The sequence below is a fragment of the Camelina sativa genome, chromosome 5, assembly GCF_030686135.1.
Source record: "Camelina sativa cultivar CO46 ecotype springtype chromosome 5, ASM3068613v1".
Lineage (NCBI taxonomy): Eukaryota > Viridiplantae > Streptophyta > Magnoliopsida > Brassicales > Brassicaceae > Camelina > Camelina sativa.
The window spans coordinates 26,188,003-26,204,725 of NC_141884.1; the positions used below are offsets into that span (position 1 = coordinate 26,188,003).

Consider the following 16,723-nt stretch of genomic DNA (forward strand, 5'->3'; position numbering starts at 1 on the left):
AGAGCACTTTCAAGAGTTGCGAACCCTGTGGAACCAGCTAGAGCTTCAATGTATGAGCCAAATCAGGGAAAAGGAACTCAAGTACCCGTAAACAACAATTTTCGAGGCACTCGACCGGGTCACTCGAGCACCTACTCGACCGAGCACCCCAGATGCACTCGGCCGAGTTCTAACCCAGATCACCTTATGGCTTCCCACCTCCAGCTGCTTATCCAGGCTATCCAGGTTACCCTCCCATCCCACCCCAGTACTTCATGGATCCAACACTCTACCAGCAGTTTTACCAGCAGCAAGGACAAGATTTTGGAACACGCGGTCCATCTCGACCCCCCCACTCGACCGGGTCACGGTCGATCACCGTCGTCGAGCTGCTTCAAACTCCACCTCCAAGTGATCAACAAGACCCCAACTACACCTTTGACAGCATGCAAGAGGATGTGGACAACTTCTTCTCCAATCCTTGAGGTACAACTATCACCTTCACTTGTAAATACCATTGCATATCATATTTGTGTTTTTGTTTTTGATCTTTAATCCTCAATTAAATTTCTTTCACACAGAGGACTGTGTGATTTAAGTTTGGGGGAAGGTTTGAGATAGCATTTGACATTGTGTTTTGTGTTCTTATTTCAAATTTTTTGTATCATCATGTTAGTATTTGCATAAGCATCTAAGGTATAGAAAAACCCTAAAAATTTGAAAATTTTTGAAAAAATCTTTATAAAAAAAAGAGTGTTCATGTAGTTTGCATTGCATATTAGGATCTTGTTTAGCATGTTTCATGTAGGATTGTATAATATTTGCATTAGGGATCTATGATGAGTTTTTCCTTGTTAGCTTGCTTAATTCACTAGACAAGGATCAATGCCCAATTTAATAGTACTTTGATGCTAGTTGAGTAGTTAGAAGCATAAGATTGAACCAAGCATTGAATTCCTGCATTGCATTTGGTCTAAATTGAAGCATGTTGTGATTTGAAACCATTTCCTACTTATAAGAACCTAATATTGACTTATAATTATCAATGTGTGCATTGCTTTAAATTCATGGATACCATATACGTACTTGGATCATCTTTCTCCTTTTTACCACTCTTGTTGATCCAAGTAGCTGATTTCCTCATTAAGAATTAGTTCCCCTACCCCTAAGCCAACCCTTCTTTCAAGCCATGTTTATTCTTGTGTGTGTGAGGCCTATTTTTTGGATTGAGCTTGGCAGAAAGTGTTAGGTTTGAACTGACAAGAGTAAGACCTTGTGTAGTTCTAGTTTGCATTTTTCAAACTAGATAGGACTAGGTGGTTCACTTGTTGGGTTTGGGACTTGGCTGTTATGAAAAGAAAAGAGGAAAAAGAGAAAGAAAAAGGGTAGAGTCTTAAAGAGGAGAATGTGTTTAAGCAAGGTCTAGTGAAAGGATGGGAAGCAAAAAAATTTTTGTTTAAAGATGGTTCTAGCTAAAGAAAGGAAAAGAAAGAAAAGAAAAGTCTAGCAAAATGCATGTATGTCTTAAGAATAAGAAGAGAAGAGAACCATAGCAAATAAGAAACATCTCCTAAGACTTGAAAACCAAAAGAGAAAAGGGTGAAAGAAAAAAGAAGAAGTTAAAGGGTAGCACTAGGATCATTTGGGATTTAGATTTTAGGATAAACACTTTGGGTACCTTTGGGTAGACAAGGTTTTATTCTTGTATGTGTCTAAGTGTTCTTACCCTTAGCATTCTTCTAAAGCTCAATCCATTTTTATGAGAGAACCTTGATATTGATAAGCCCCACTCTAAAGAGAGACCATCATTGTCTCAAAACCTTTATCTCCAAGCCAAATGAGTTTAAGCATTGCATAGAATTGATTCATGTTCTTGATTAATGAATGTTAAAGGAAATGGTTGATTTGAATGCATGTGGATATCTAAGGCTCAAATCAATAAAGGTTGTGATATGCTTGTCTAAAATCTTTAAGTACAGCTCATTCAACTTGCATCTTAGTACTAGTAACTTGGACATTGATTATAGATGGTCTATTTGCAAGCTTTAGGAGCTGAGATCCCACTTTCAAACCTCACCTACCTTCTTATGTCTTGATTATTTGCTTGAGGTCAAGCAAAGACTAAGTTTGGGGGTGTTGATGTTCATATATTTTACCTTGTTTTCCCTTAGTTTATTCACATCTTTTGCATCTTTTGCTATCCATTTTGACCATTATTGCATAGCTTTAGGACCAATCATGCATTAGAGTTTAGTTGCATTGCATTTGCATCTTTTCATGCATAATCAGGTGATTTTGGAGCTTAAGGAACATGGAAGCAATGCTGAGGAGAAGTGAAGCAATCATGAAGGAAAAGCAAGAGAGTTAAGGCTGAAACAACAAGGTCCGGAGTCCCACTCGACCGCCCACTCGACCATACACTCGACCGTGTGCAGAGAGGGACTCGACCGAGTGGAGGATGCACGAGAGAAGTAAACTCGACCTGTCACTCGACCGAGCACAGGATCGAGTTGGCTGAGCCGCCTAGCTATTTTGTCTTTTAGTATTTTTAGGGCTTCCACTACTTTTCCTATTTAAAGACCTTGTACCTGCAGCCACCAGAGAGTCCAGCTTTTTAGATATTCTCTACAGCTAGTATTTACCCTTTTGGGAGTTATTCCTTTTGCACTTTTATTTTTAGATCTTGTACTTCCTTGAGAGAAAAAGACTAGATTCTTCAATATTGTTGGTTTCATAACTTTCTTAATATTGAGAATTCGAGTTTCATTTCTTCTTCAATATTGTAGATCTCTGTTTTATCTTTCTAATGATGCAAGTTTCAGTATTTTCTGGGTTTATGATTTTGATGTTCATCATGTGTTCTTGTGAGTAGTGATTAGGATCTTGAGGATGGGTTAGGCTAGATTGTGTATGAGGTTTGTTTGATTTGGTCAAGCTTGATTGTTGTAAATCTCTTCTAGGCTAGATGTTCTTAATGCTGATCCTATATCTGAGAAGGTAGGGTTTGATTTCAAGCATCTTAGCATCACACCAATGTTTAAGAAGCATAGATAAGGCTAGATCTAGAGCTTACCATTAGGCTTGCTAAGAGATTAGAGGTCTTGTTTGGTATGAGATGTATTGCTTAATGCCTGCTTGTGTAGATTCTTTACTATGTGAGAACAAGTCTAGAAATTCATAGGTTTAATTGTTTCTTGCCATGAGAGTGGATTAAACATGTCTTAGAAATATATATCTAGAGATTAGCTCAAAGTTTGCTTGAGATTTGTTGACCAAGTTAGATAACCTCAATCATTAGTCCAGCCCATGAATCCCTCCTCAAGGCCTTCTTTGTTTATTGATTTCTTAGCTTAAATCCTATTGTTTGATCGTTGTTTGATTTGTTTTGGTATTGCTCTGTTTTTCTTGTGTTGCTCTATTTTTGCGTATTTGTCCAGCTCGACCCTGCACTCGATCTACACTCGATCGAGTGCTTGCTCGAGTTCATCCTTAGAACTTGTGTTTATGATTTGTGTTTGTCCTGTTTCATTTAGCTGCATTTCTGTTGCATTCATTTAGCTTCCTGTTCATTATTTGTCTTGCATTAGTTCATTTCTTGCATTATAGTAGTTTCTATTTCTGTTCTAGCTTCATAACTGCTATAATCATTATGTTCCATTTACATTTAGCATCTAGTTCTTGTAGTTTTACTTTCTGCACTTTACATTTTCATCATAGGATTGTTAGTGACAAACATCCTTTACATTTGGCTTGACTTAGTCTCATATGCACATCTTGATTGTTCACAAACACTCAGATAGGATTGACACCTCTTATACTGCAACTGCATAAGGGGAATTGAAACACCTTACCATCCATTCATTCATATCTCACCATTGCATACATTCATCATCAACCCACACATAAAAACCTTGTTTCATTTACCGTGTTTTCCCTTAGTATAATCACATCTTTTGCATGATTTTCTATCTAGTTTGGCCATTATTGTATAGCTATAGGACTGTTTAGGCATTATAGTAGATTTGCATTGCATTTGCATAGTTACTTGTATAAACAAGTGATTTTGGATCCTAAGGAGCATGGAAGGAATGCTGATGAGGATTGGAGCTATCAAATGAAGAAAACAAGGGAGCTAGAGCTGAAGAATCAAGGTCCGGAAGTCCACTCGACTGCCCACTCGACCAGACACTTGACCGTATGCAGAGAAGGAATCGACCGGCTGGAAGAAGCAGAAGAAGAGGTCACTCGACCAAGCACTCGACCGAGCACATGGTCGAGTTGACCGAGCCGCCCCTCTATTTTGTCTTCTAGCCATTTTAGGGCTTTCCCTCCTTTTTCTATATAAAGCCTTGTACCCTGCAGCCACAAGGAGAGCAACTTTTAGAGAAATAAAATCTAGACCTAGTATTTGCCCTTTTGGGAATTATCTACTTTTTGCTTTCTTTTGCTTAGATCATTAGCCACTTTTGTATTCTCCTAAGAAATCTTTGATACTTGTTGGTTCCATAACTTTCTAAATATTGAGATTTTGAGTTTGATTTCTTCTTCAATATTGTAGATCTCTGTCTCATCTATCTAATCATGCAAGTATCATTGATTTCTGGGTTTAAGAATTTTGTTCATCATGTTTAGTGATTGTGAGTAGTGTGTTAGGATCTTAAGGATCGATTAGGCTGGATAAAGGTTATGGTTGTTTAGATTGGTCAAGCTTGCTTGTTTATAGATCTCTTCTAGATTAGATGTGCTCTATGTTGTTCTTATAATGAGAGGGTAAGGATAGATCTTAAGCTTCTTAGCATCACACTAATGTCTAAGTTGCTAGATAAGGCTAATACTAGAGATTATCATGAAGCATGCTAAGAGATAAGATGTTTAATATGATTTTTGATATTAATGATCTGGTTGTTTATTGTCTGCTTTTTTATGTTCATAGCTAGTGAGAACTAGGTCTAGGAGTATTTAAGCTTGATTGTTATTGCCATGAGAATGGATTAGCAAGTATTAGAAGATCATTGTCTAGAGATAGCTCATGTCTGATTGAGGTTTGTTGACCAGTTTAGATAACCAAAGTCCAAGTCCACCCCATGAATCCATCCTTAGGACCTTCTTTGTCTATTGATTTTTATCTTTAAATCCTGTTAATCTCTTGCTGTTTGATTTACTTTTGTTTTGCTCTGTTTTGATTGTTGTCTTTGTTTCTGTTCTGAGTTTTCAATTCACTCGACCTAGTACTCGATCGAGCATCCGATCGAGTGCTTGCTCGAGCTCGTCCCAGAGTTTGTTGATTATGTTCTGCATCTGTCATGTTTCATTCCTTGCTTCATCTTTGTTTCATTCCTGTTACATTTGTTGCATTCACTTCATTTCTGTTTGATCATGTTTCATTACTTGTCTTTTGTTTAGTTTCATTACTGCTTTGATCATTTAGTATCTTGTCTTAGTAGCTTTACATTTTGCATTCCGTTATTGTCATTAGGTTGCTAGTTCTAACATTCATCATATTTGGCTTAACTTAGATAAGTATTCACATCCTGATTGCTTGCATCACACTCATTATGGTTTGACATCCTTTATGCTACAACTACATAAGGGTAATTGAACTCTTTGCATCCACCTGTTCATTCATCATCTCTATCACCATTCATTATCATCAACCACAAAAAAAAGCAAGTATCAATTTGGCGCCGTTGCCATTTGAGTGTTTGTTTGAGACATTTAGGATTTACACAAGTCTAAGATTAAGTTCTATTGTTCCTTTGATCACTACTAAGATTCTTCATCTGCTTGGTTGTTTTGAGTCTCAGGTACCAACTCGACCAACCACTCAACCGTCTGCGCGATCGAGTACATGATTGAGTCACAACCCGGATTCAATCAGTTTTAACATCTCAGTCGGTTCAGTCTTCAACTCGAGCCAGTGATCGACCGAGTGCCTGTCCGAGTCAATGATTGAGTTAGTTGATGCAAACAAGATCCAAGGGTAATTAGAATCTTTAGAGGCTTTTTGATCGCATCAATCGCCTACCAAGAGATTTGAGACAGCATAGAACAAGAATTCTTCAGGAACAAGAAAATCAGTTGCTAATGGAGCAACAAAATAATGAAGATCAAAGGCCAAGGAACATTGGTGCTAGAGATGCACCAAATACACATAACCAAAGAGCTGGTATAGTTCCTCCAACAATTGCCAACAACAACTATGAGATCAAGAGTGGTCTAATCACCATGATTCAAGCTAACAAGTTTCATGGTTTACCAATGGAGGACCCATTGGATCACCTCGATGAGTTTGATAGGATTTGTGGCCTCACTAAGATCAATGGTGTTAGTGAAGATGGCTTCAAGCTTAGGTTGTTTCCTTTCTCACTTGGAGACAAAGCTCATCTATGGGAGAAGACACTTCCAACTAGTGCTATCACTACATGGGATGCTTGTAAGAAGGCCTTTCAAGCTAAATTCTTCTACAATGCTAGAACTGCAAGGTTGAGGAATGAGATTTCTGTTTTGCACAAAGGAATAATGAGAGCTTTTGTGAGGCATGAGAGAGAATCAAGGGCTTCCAAACTCAATGTTCACACCATGGATTCAGCAATGAGTCTTTGCTCAGCACTTTATATAGAGGGGTTCTACCTAAGATAAGGATGCTTCTAGATACAGACTCCAATGGTAACTTCCTTAACAAAAATGTAGAAGAAGGCTGGGAGTTGTGGTGGAGAATCTAGCTCAATCAGATGGAAATTATAATGAAGACTATGACAGGACAGTAAAGTTTGTCTCCAATGATCTAGAGGAGAAGTACAAGAAGGACTTGAAAGTAGTCAATGAGAAGCTAGATAGAATCCTACTGAGCCAACAAAAGACCATTCATTTCATTGGTGAAGAATACTCTCAAGTTCAAGATGGGGAGAGAGAGTTTGTTGAGCTCTGCTACATGCAAAACCAAGGAGGATTCAAGGGTTACAATCAAGCAGGACGATTCAAGAACAACAACCTGTCCTATAGAAGCACCAATGTAGCCAGTCCCCAAGATCAAGTCTATCCACCTCAACAGCCTCAACAACTAAACAACTATGCACCCAAGCAACAGCACCAAGGGTTCCAGCCTCAATTGTGTCCCCCTCCAGGGTTTCCGACCTCCCAAGGCCAAGAACCAGATTTAAGAGCTATGATGCAACAAATGTTGCTTGGGCAAGCAAATGGGCAGATTGAGGATGCAAAGAAATTTGCTTAGCTGAACCAAAAGCTGACTTCTCAATATAATGATCTCAACATCAAGTTTGAAAGTCTGAACTCTAGAGTGAAGTACATGGAGAGCAACATTGCTTCTACTTCAGCTCCAAAGCCTAATCAACTTCCTGGAAAAGCTATTCAAAACCCAAGGGAGTTTACTGCTAAAGCTATTCATCTCTATGAGGAAGCTGTCACTGAGGACAATGACGTTCAAGCTGGGGAGGATTTGTCACATCTTAAATCCCAGAGTAAAGGTTTTTCAAAGCAGACAGAAGCCGTAAAAGCACTCGACCAGGTGCTCGACCACACACACGATCGAGTACCTGATCGAGTGACTGATCGAGTTAATGCCACATAAGCTGTTAAGCCTGTTAGATACATTCCTCATGCTTACAAACCACCGATGCCAGTCCCAGAACGTTTCAAGGCACAAAAGCTGAAGGAACTAAAGGAAATTATTGAGAAAAGAGAAATGATGGCTTTACAACAAGAGGAAGTCATTGAAAAGAGAGAAGTGATGGCCATACAACAAGAGGTTGTCATTGAGAAGAAAGAGGAAGAGAGAGGACCTCCCTTGGAAAAATATGCTCAACATCCTTTCCTCAAGGACATGCTTCTTGAATTATCCAAGCAAAAAGCTCAAGATCAAGACATGAAGGATTTGGAAGAGATTGGGAAAGCTATTATCCCAACAAAGCTTGAAGATCCAGGTTCATTTAACCTACCTTGTTCCATCACCTATATGCACTTCAAGAAGTGTCTATGTGACCTAGGAGCTTCAGTGAGCTTAATGCCATACTTAGTGGCTGAGAAGTTAGGGTATGAACATTTTAAGCCCTGCAATATCTATATTAGCCTAGCAGATGGATCCAAGAGGGATGTGGTTGGAGTAATTGAAAATTTTCCAGTCAAGATAGGGAAGACTAGAATCCCAACTGATTTTGTGATAATGAACATGGACCAAGAGCCAATAGACCCTCTCATCTTGGGGAGACTATTCTTAGCCACAGCTGGGGCTGTAATTCATGTTAAGATGGGAACCATCACGCTCCACCTTGTTAAAGACTTCACTATGAAGTTTAACATCAAGAATTCAACATCAACCTACTATTTAAGGTCAGCACTTTGTGGTAGAGAACAAAGCTAGTTGTGAAGCTTTTGAGGATGGAGAGGACCCTAGGATTAAAAGTTCAGCACAAGCCAAGACGGTTGAAAAGATCAAGGGTTCAGTTCAAGTGTTGACTGATCTAGTGAAGGATCTTCAAGTGCAACTCAACAAGAGGCCTTTGAAGAAGGCAAGACCAAGGCTCAAGATTAAGAAGAAACAAGGTTCATCTGTTAAGGAGGTAGTGATCAAGAAGGAACACCAAAGTGATCAAGTTGTACCAGGGAGGATCTCATCATCTCCTTGGTCTCCAAACCAAGCTTGAAAAGGCACCAAAAGTCAAGCTTAGTGACTTTAAACAAGCTCACTAGGGAGGAAGTCCCTAAGGTATCATTGTACATATGCTTAATTTTTCTTGTAGTTTTGATTTCTTTTCTTTTATGTTTGTAGGCTGTTTTATGAGAGTGTAGATGGGTTTGGAGAGAATTGGACTTGTAGAAGTGGATTCGTGAGGCCACTCGACCAGCCCACAAGAGGTACTCGATCGAGTGGCATAGAAGCCCAAGCCCACTCGGTTCCCATTTCTCTTGCACGATCGAGTGGAGGGAGAAAGAAGTTCAAATTTCAAATTTTGGTCAAGCACTCGACCACGTGGGGTCGAGTGGCAGCAAAAGTGAGTCAAAGATTCCCAATTCAAATTTGAATGGTATGGACGCTCCACCCTTGTCTCCTTGTCCCCTTAGCTTCTTTATAAAGAGCTAAACTCGATTCTATGCTTCTCACACTCTCTCATTTGCTTAAAACAATCAAAATCTAGCCTAAAATCTCTCTCAAGTTTAATCTTCTTGCTCAAGCTAAGTTCTTTTGGTTTTTGGGTTACTAACCTCTTAAATTTGAGCTTTGAGTATATTCCTTTCAGTTCTATTTCAAAATGTCTTCAAGGACATCACAACAAACTGCTGATCGCTCCCTGGATTGTCGTGATGCTTAGCTTGCATCAAGAAAAGAAGCTGGTGGAAGTACTCGACCACCTACTCGAGCAAGAAACGACCGAGTGCTGGTTCGAGTAGGCGGTCGAGTGGCGTGACGAGTAAGAAACATCAGCCAGTTGAGGAGGATCCTGAGTGAACTGAAAGTGAAGAGGAGATGGAATACACTCTTCAAGAGCACATGAGAAGAAACAAAGCAAAGGGGAAGAGGCCAGCAGCTGAAGTTCAACAAGAAGAGGTTGAAAGTGAGAGTGAAGAAGAAGAAGAAGAATCTGGTGGTTTAACTTCAAAACAGCTCTATGAAGCTTTCATGAGGATGAGCTTCCAAGGAACAAGATATCAACACAAGGAGACCATGGAGAAGCTGGGTATTGCATGAGGATGAGCTTCCAAGGAACAAGATATCAACAGAAGGAGACCATGGAGAAGCTGCGTATAGAGAAGAGAGCTGTGAATTCTTAGCCACCATCAAGTTTCACTTCTACCCAAGGATGGATCAAGAGTTGGGAGCTGTTTGTTGTGACTTCACCATCAAGGGAAAGAAATACGAGCTTTCACTCATGAAGATAGCCAATATCTTTGGATTTGAAGTTGGTAGTGAAAGGAGTATGGTTATACCAAGGGAAGAGCTCTTTGCTGTTTGGGATACCATTGGAGATAACAACATCTACTCATCCTCCAAGTCCAAGAGCTCAAAGATAAGGACTCTAGTCCTAAGGTACTTCCACAAGGCCTTAGCAAACACTTTCTTTGCTAGAAAGGAGACTGTAGATTTGAATGAGGGAGAGCTTAAGATGATTGATGTAGCACTCAATGGCATCATCCTTCAAGCAAGAGATGGAACCATTATCCTTGGGAGCAGTATGGAGACTGATCTTGCTATGGTCCTCATTGACCAATTGATCTACTATAGAAGCTGGGTGAGCAAGTTATACAAGAGGGGCTCAACTAGAGTTCTAACCATTAGAGGCATCATCACTCCAATGCTAGTAGCTGCTAAGGTACTACTTAAAGGAGAGAAGGCCATGCCAAGATGGATTGACACCAACTACCTCACCTCCACTCTCGTTCTAGCCAAGGAGATGCACCATGGGAAGCACCTTTTCAACTTTGAGCATCCAACACTAGGGAAAGCTCAACTTGTTCTACCCAACAAGGCACTTACCATCATAAGTGAAGGGCTAAACATTTATTTTTGGCTAGCTGCTGAGTTTTTGTTTGATGGTACAGCTCAAGTAAGAGTATATCAAGCTAGAGATGTGGAAATGGCTGATGTGGAAGAGCAATTTTATTTTGAAGATTATGAGCCAAGTCCAAGGGATAGTAGAGGAGTGAGAGAGACTAGCAAGAGGTTGACACTTCTACAAAAGTGGAACAAGTGGCATGGCAAGAACTTTGACAAGTTGAAGAAGAAGGTGGGAAGGATGACTAAGTCCATCAAGGTTTAAAGCAGGAGATTGCTGAATTGAAGAGTGGGAACTCATCACCAGCACCATCTAGCCCTTTGAGGAGGAGTAGCTCAACTAGAGCATTGTCTAGAGCTGAAAATCCAGTGGTACCAGCTAGAGCTTCGATGCATGAACCAATTCAGAGGAGGAGAGGTTCAAGTCGCCTAGAACAGCAGTTTTCGAGGCACTCGATCGGTTCACTCGAGCACCCACTCGACCGAGCACCTCCAATGCACTCGGCCGAGTACCTGCCCAGACCTCCTTATGGTTTCCCAGCTCCAGCAGGCTATCCAGGCTATCCCTATGGCCAAGCTTACCCTCCCATCCCACCCCAATACTTCATGGATACAGCCCTCCTGCAGCAATACTACCAGCAACAAGGTCAACAATTCTTCCCACCATCACCAACTCGACCAGTCCACTCGACCGAGCACTCGGCCGAGTATCAGTCGATGGCAATAGTCGAGTTGCCTCCCTCTCCATCTCCAAGTCAGCAACAAGACCCCAACTACACCTATGAAAGCATGAATGAGGATGTGGACAGCTTCTTCCACAACCCATGAGGTACCACCGTCACCTTACCTTTGTATATACCATTGCATCTCTAGTTTTATTTTGTTTTTAGTCTTGAATCCTCTTACAAATTTTTTCTTACACAGTGGACTGTGTAATTTAAGTTTGGGGGAGGGTTTGAGATAGTATTTGATGTTGTGTTTTGTTTTCTTATTTCACATTTTAGCATAATCATGTTAGTTTTTGCATTTCATCTAAGGCATAGAAAAAAACAAAAAAAATTTGAAAACTTTTTGCAAAAATCCTTATAAAAAAGAGTGTTCATGTAGTTTGCATTGCATATTAGGATCTTGTTATATAGGACTGTTTCATATTTTTGCATTAGAGATCTATGATGAATTTTGCCTTGTTAGCTTGTTTAAATTCATTAAACTAGTATCAATGCCCAAGTTAATAGTACTTTGATGCTAGTTGAGTGGTTCGAAATATAAGATTGAACCAAGCCTTGAATTCCTATATTGCATTTTGTCAAAATTGAAGTATGTTGTGATTTGATGCCATTTCCTACTTATAAGAACCTAATATTGATTTTTAATTATCAATTTGTGCATTGTTTTAAACTCATGGATACCATATACATATTTGGATCATCTTTCTCCTTTTTACCACTCTTGTTGATCTAAGTAGCTGATTTAATCATTAAAATCAGTTTTCCCTACCCTTAACCAACCCTTCTTTCAAGCCATGTTTATTCTTGTGTGTGTAAGGCCCTTTTGGGATTGAGCGTGGTAGAAAGTGTTAGGTTTGAGCTGACAAGAGTAAAGCCTTGTGTAGTTCTAGTTTGCATTTTTCAAACTGGATAGGACTATGTGGTTTAATTGTTGGGTTTGGGACTTGGTTGTTTTAAAAAAGAAAAGAAAAGAGGAAAAAGAGAAAGAAAAGGTTAGAGTCTTGAGGAGGGGAATGTGTTTAAGAGAATTTAAGCTCTAGTGAAAGATTGGGAAGTATAAGATTGATGAAGATGGTTCTAGTCAAAGAAAAGAAGAGTATAGAAAAAAGCTCTTGTGTTTTAAAGAGTAAGAAGAAAAGGGAACCATAGCAATTGTAACATCCGTGAACCAAAATCCCAGTTAAATGCTGCGTTTTGGTTTACAAAACCCTTAAGTCGAGTGTTTGTCTCATTCGACGGATTTGACCGTTTTTGACAGAAAACGAAAGAGAGAAAAGGTTCCTGAGAGCTCTTGGAGATTTTGGGTGATTTGAGGCAGTTCCTGTAGAGATCTGTAGCTGGGATCGTTGTAGGAGCTTCCTGAAGTGTGTTCTTGCTTGTTTGAGGTTCAGATTCATCTTGGCAAAGGTAAGTGCAGGACCATGGCTTATCGATGCTAGAGAACTCTCTAATTTGCTTGTTGTGTGTTGTTAGACTTGTTAGATCATTATTTTGGACGTTAGGAAGCTTTCTTGTGGCTTGGGATCAAGTTTTTTGGTTGTAGGAACGAAGATCCGGCGAGAAGCTTCAGGGAAAATACAATGCTCGGCATTGCATCGGTCGATGCATATATTGCGTCGGTCGATGCAAGTGCGAGGACGGCGCATAAAACTCTAGGGTTTTCGTGTTATGTTGTGCATGCGTCGGTCGATGCAGTGCGAGTGTCGGTCGATGCAAGTGCATCGAGCATCGATCGATGCAACCCTATGTCGGTCGATGCATGTTGGTGTCGGTCGATGCAGAGTCCTGGTTTTTATTGTTGATTGTTGATTGTTGTTTGATGGTTAGAGATGACTCTATTGCTTGTGTGTATAGCTCAGTAGATGAGAGGATTGCCTTACTGAGTGTTTATTAAATACTCATGCATTGCAATATGTGTTTGTGGTGCAGGTAAAGGGAAAGTGTGATCGTGGAATCAAGGCAATGAAGAGGAGGATGCTCTAGGGACTCGATTGGATGTTGTCTGGTAGTGCTAGGTTGCTAGAGTTGGGTCATTAGAAATATTGTTAGGTTGTTGGTTTCATGTTTCCTGATGATTGGTTATTGGATCATTCTTATATTTGATTATTGGTTATTTTATTATTGGATTATTATTGGATATCGATATTATTCTATTTCCGCTGTTGGTTGTGATTATGGTAAGGTGGCTAGTGGGTATGGGACCACTAGTTGTAGTTTGTTTATTATATTATATTTATTATTTAAAAAACAAACGGGTCGGGTCGTTTCAGTTTGATATCAGAGCCCTTACGGTTCTAGGTTTGGGTTCACTAGATTTCTGTTGTGATGTTTGGGATTGCATGTCTTGATTGATTATGTGAGTTAGTTAATTGTGTGTGGAATGGAGTCCTAGAACATCCTCTTCGAGCCGACTGTATGATTCCACAGTGAGTTTATGTTTCTGTGTTATATTAGTAATTATTTGCTTAGTCTTCTGTTCATGGTAGTGCAGATGGCTAGAGATGGTACTGTTGCTCGTCGTGGTCGTGGACGCGGACGTGGTCGTGGACGCGGACGTGGTCGTGGTAGGAGCAGAGTCCCAGAGGTTAGTGAGACCTAGGACCAGAGTGTGACAGTTGAGGGTGTTGGCGAGTCGCAGGATGTTCCGGGGGAATCTGTGAGTGTGGCCGGAGGGGGCGGTGTTGATGCTCCAGTGGGCGGTGGTGCTAAGGTACCGGGTGTGGGAGTCCCAGCAGGTGGAGTCCCTGGTGTTGATTTTGCGGCTTTGCTAGCACATGTGTTAGAGTGGTTGCCAACTGTGGTACCGGCTTAGGCTCAGGTTATGCCACCAGTTGTGGCGGAGAAGCGGCAGCCAGTGGCTGCGGATGCAGGAGATCATGGACGTTGTTTGTCCATGCTCAAGGAGATGAAGGGTCACTTCACTGAGAGGTTTTCGGGTGGTACTGACCCTACTGTTGCGGATGCGTGGAGGACGTGTGTGGAACGTAATTTCCATACTCTGAGATGTCATGAGGAGTTTGACATAGGGGTCCACCATTTGAGTGGTGATGCGGAGGTGTGGTGGAGATCAGTGGCTGCTAGGAGAGTGCAGAGGGAGATGACTTGGGCTGACTTCGTCTTGGAGTTCAACTGCAAGTATTTTCCTAGAGAGGCATTGGATCGGTTGGAGGTGCAGTTCCTTCAGTTGTCTAAGGGGACACGGTCAGTGCGGGAGCTGGACTTGGAGTTCAGTCGACTTCATTGTTATGGGGTCGGGCCATGGAGCCTGAGGAGGCCTAGATCAGGAGGTTTATGAGGGCTCTTCGTGATGACTTGAGGGTCCATTGTAGAGGATGTAGTTATGCTACGCATGCAGAGCTGGTTGAGACTGCAACAGAGATTGGGCAGGATATCCGGGTACAGTCAGTGGCGGTTAATCCAGCAGTTCCACCTAGTAAAGCTCAGCATCATGGAGGTTCTAGCAGGGGCGGGAAGCCTATGCAGGGAACCAAGAGGAGGTGGGAGGCTACGCAGACGCAGAGCGGTGCGGGTTGCTTCAAGTGTGGGAGCAAGGATCACAGATTTGATAGGTGTCCCAAGATGAGTGCTCCGACGGCAGGGCCTCGAGTATGCTATCATTTGAGGGAGCCAGGGCACATCAGGCCCATGTGTCCCACATTGCAGCCGGAACCGTTGCAGCAGGTGCAGCCTGGAGGTCAGCAGGTGGTACGGATTGAGCAGGCGCCACGGGTTTACACGACAGCAGAGACTGGTGGAACCAGTGCCGGGGCGATCACAGGTATAATTTCTAGTACTTAAGCTTTGTGAATTTTTAGTAGGTTCAGATTTTATGTTTTCCTTTGATAAAGTGTTAGGTTCTCAACACATGAGGTTTGTGTAGGGACCTTGTTTGTGGGCGGGTTTAAGTCCCACATTGTATTTGATTCTGGAGCTTCTCACAGCTTTATTACTCCAGAGTGTGCAGAGAGTGTGGGGATCAGAGGGAATCCCGGAGAGAGTACAGGGGTTGTTAGAGTTGCGGGAGGTAAGTTCTAGAGAGTTACTGGACGAATTAGAGAAGTTGATATTCAGATCGCAGGAGAGTCGTGTCCAGCGGATTTGCTTATCAGTCCAGTAGAGTTGTATGATGTTATTCTCGGGATGGATTGGTTGCATCGGCATATGGTGCATTTGGATTGCCATCAGGGTAGAGTGGAGTTTGAGCATTCAGTAGGGAAGTTGGTTTTTCAGGGTATTAGACCGACTTCGGGGAGTTTTGTGATCTCAGCCATTCAGGCTGGGAAGATGATCGAGAAGGGTCGTGAGGCTTATTTGGTTACTATATCTATGCCAGAGTCAGTGGAAAGTCTACGGTTAGCGGTATTACGGTAGTGGAGGAGTTTGAGGATGTGTTTTAGTCATTGTAGGGAATACCACCATCTCGGTCGGATCCTTTTACTATTGAATTGGAACCGGGGACGACGCCGTTATCCAAGGCTCCTTACAGAATGGCTCCAACAGAGATGGCAAAGCTGAAGAAGCAGCTAGAGGATTTATTGAGTAAGGGATTCATCTGTCCTAGTGTATCACTGTGGGGAGCGCCGGTGTTATTTGTCAAGAAGAAGGATGGGAGTTTCCGGTTGTGCATTGATTATCTGGGTTTGAACCGGGTCACTATGAAGAACAAATACCCTCTTCCTAGGATCGATGAGTTGTTGGATCAGTTGAGGGGTGCTACTTGGTTCTCCAAGGTAGATCTTGTGTCGGGTTATCATCAGATACCGATAGATGAGGCATATGTGAGGAAGAAGGCTTTCAGGATGAGGTATGGGCATTATGAGTTTGTGGTGATGCCTTTCGGGTTGACTAACGCACCAGCGGCGTTTATGAGATTGATGAACAGCGTGTTTCAAGAGTTTCTGGACGTGTCTGTCATCATTTTCATCGACGATATCATGGTATATTCTAAGAATTTTGAAGAGCATGTAGTGCATTTGAGGGCAAATCTGGAGAAGCTGCGGGAGCAGAAGTTGTTTGCCAAGTTAAGCAAGTGTAGTTTTTAACAGCGTGAGATGGGTTTTCTGGGTCACATTGTTTCTGCAGAGGGGGTTTCTGTAGATCTGGAGAAGATTCAGGCTATCAGGGTTTATCCTAGACCGCAGAATGCCACAGAGATCAGGAGTTTCCTTGGTCTGGCAGGTTACTACAGGAGGTTTGTGCAGGGTTTTGAAAGTAGGGCACGTCCTATGACTAAGTTGACAGGGAAGGATGTTCCTTTTGTTTGGTCACATGAGTGTGAGGATGGCTTTGAAAGCCTTAAGGAGATGTTGACTACTATGCCAGTGTTGGCTTTGCCTGAGCAGGGAAAACCCTATTTGGTTTATATTGATGCATCCATAGTTGGTTTGGGGTGGTTGGTTGTGCGACTCAGTAACAAGATGAGGTGGTGCTCGGTGTGCAAAGTTTCCGTGAGGCGGGGTTTTGGGGAAAGTTTCCTGAAATAGAAGTTTCCAAAAGTGGAAAGTTTCCA

General features: G+C 41.6%; 1 non-coding gene across 1 annotated transcript; it reads right to left on the reverse strand.

The window, feature by feature from the left end:
- Positions 1-6,459: 6,459 nt before the first annotated feature.
- Positions 6,460-6,565, reverse strand: LOC147944385 (small nucleolar RNA R71). Its single transcript, XR_015558749.1, has one exon. It is a non-coding gene; the product is annotated as a small nucleolar RNA R71 (small nucleolar RNA).
- Between the last annotated feature and the right edge of the window lie 10,158 nt (positions 6,566-16,723).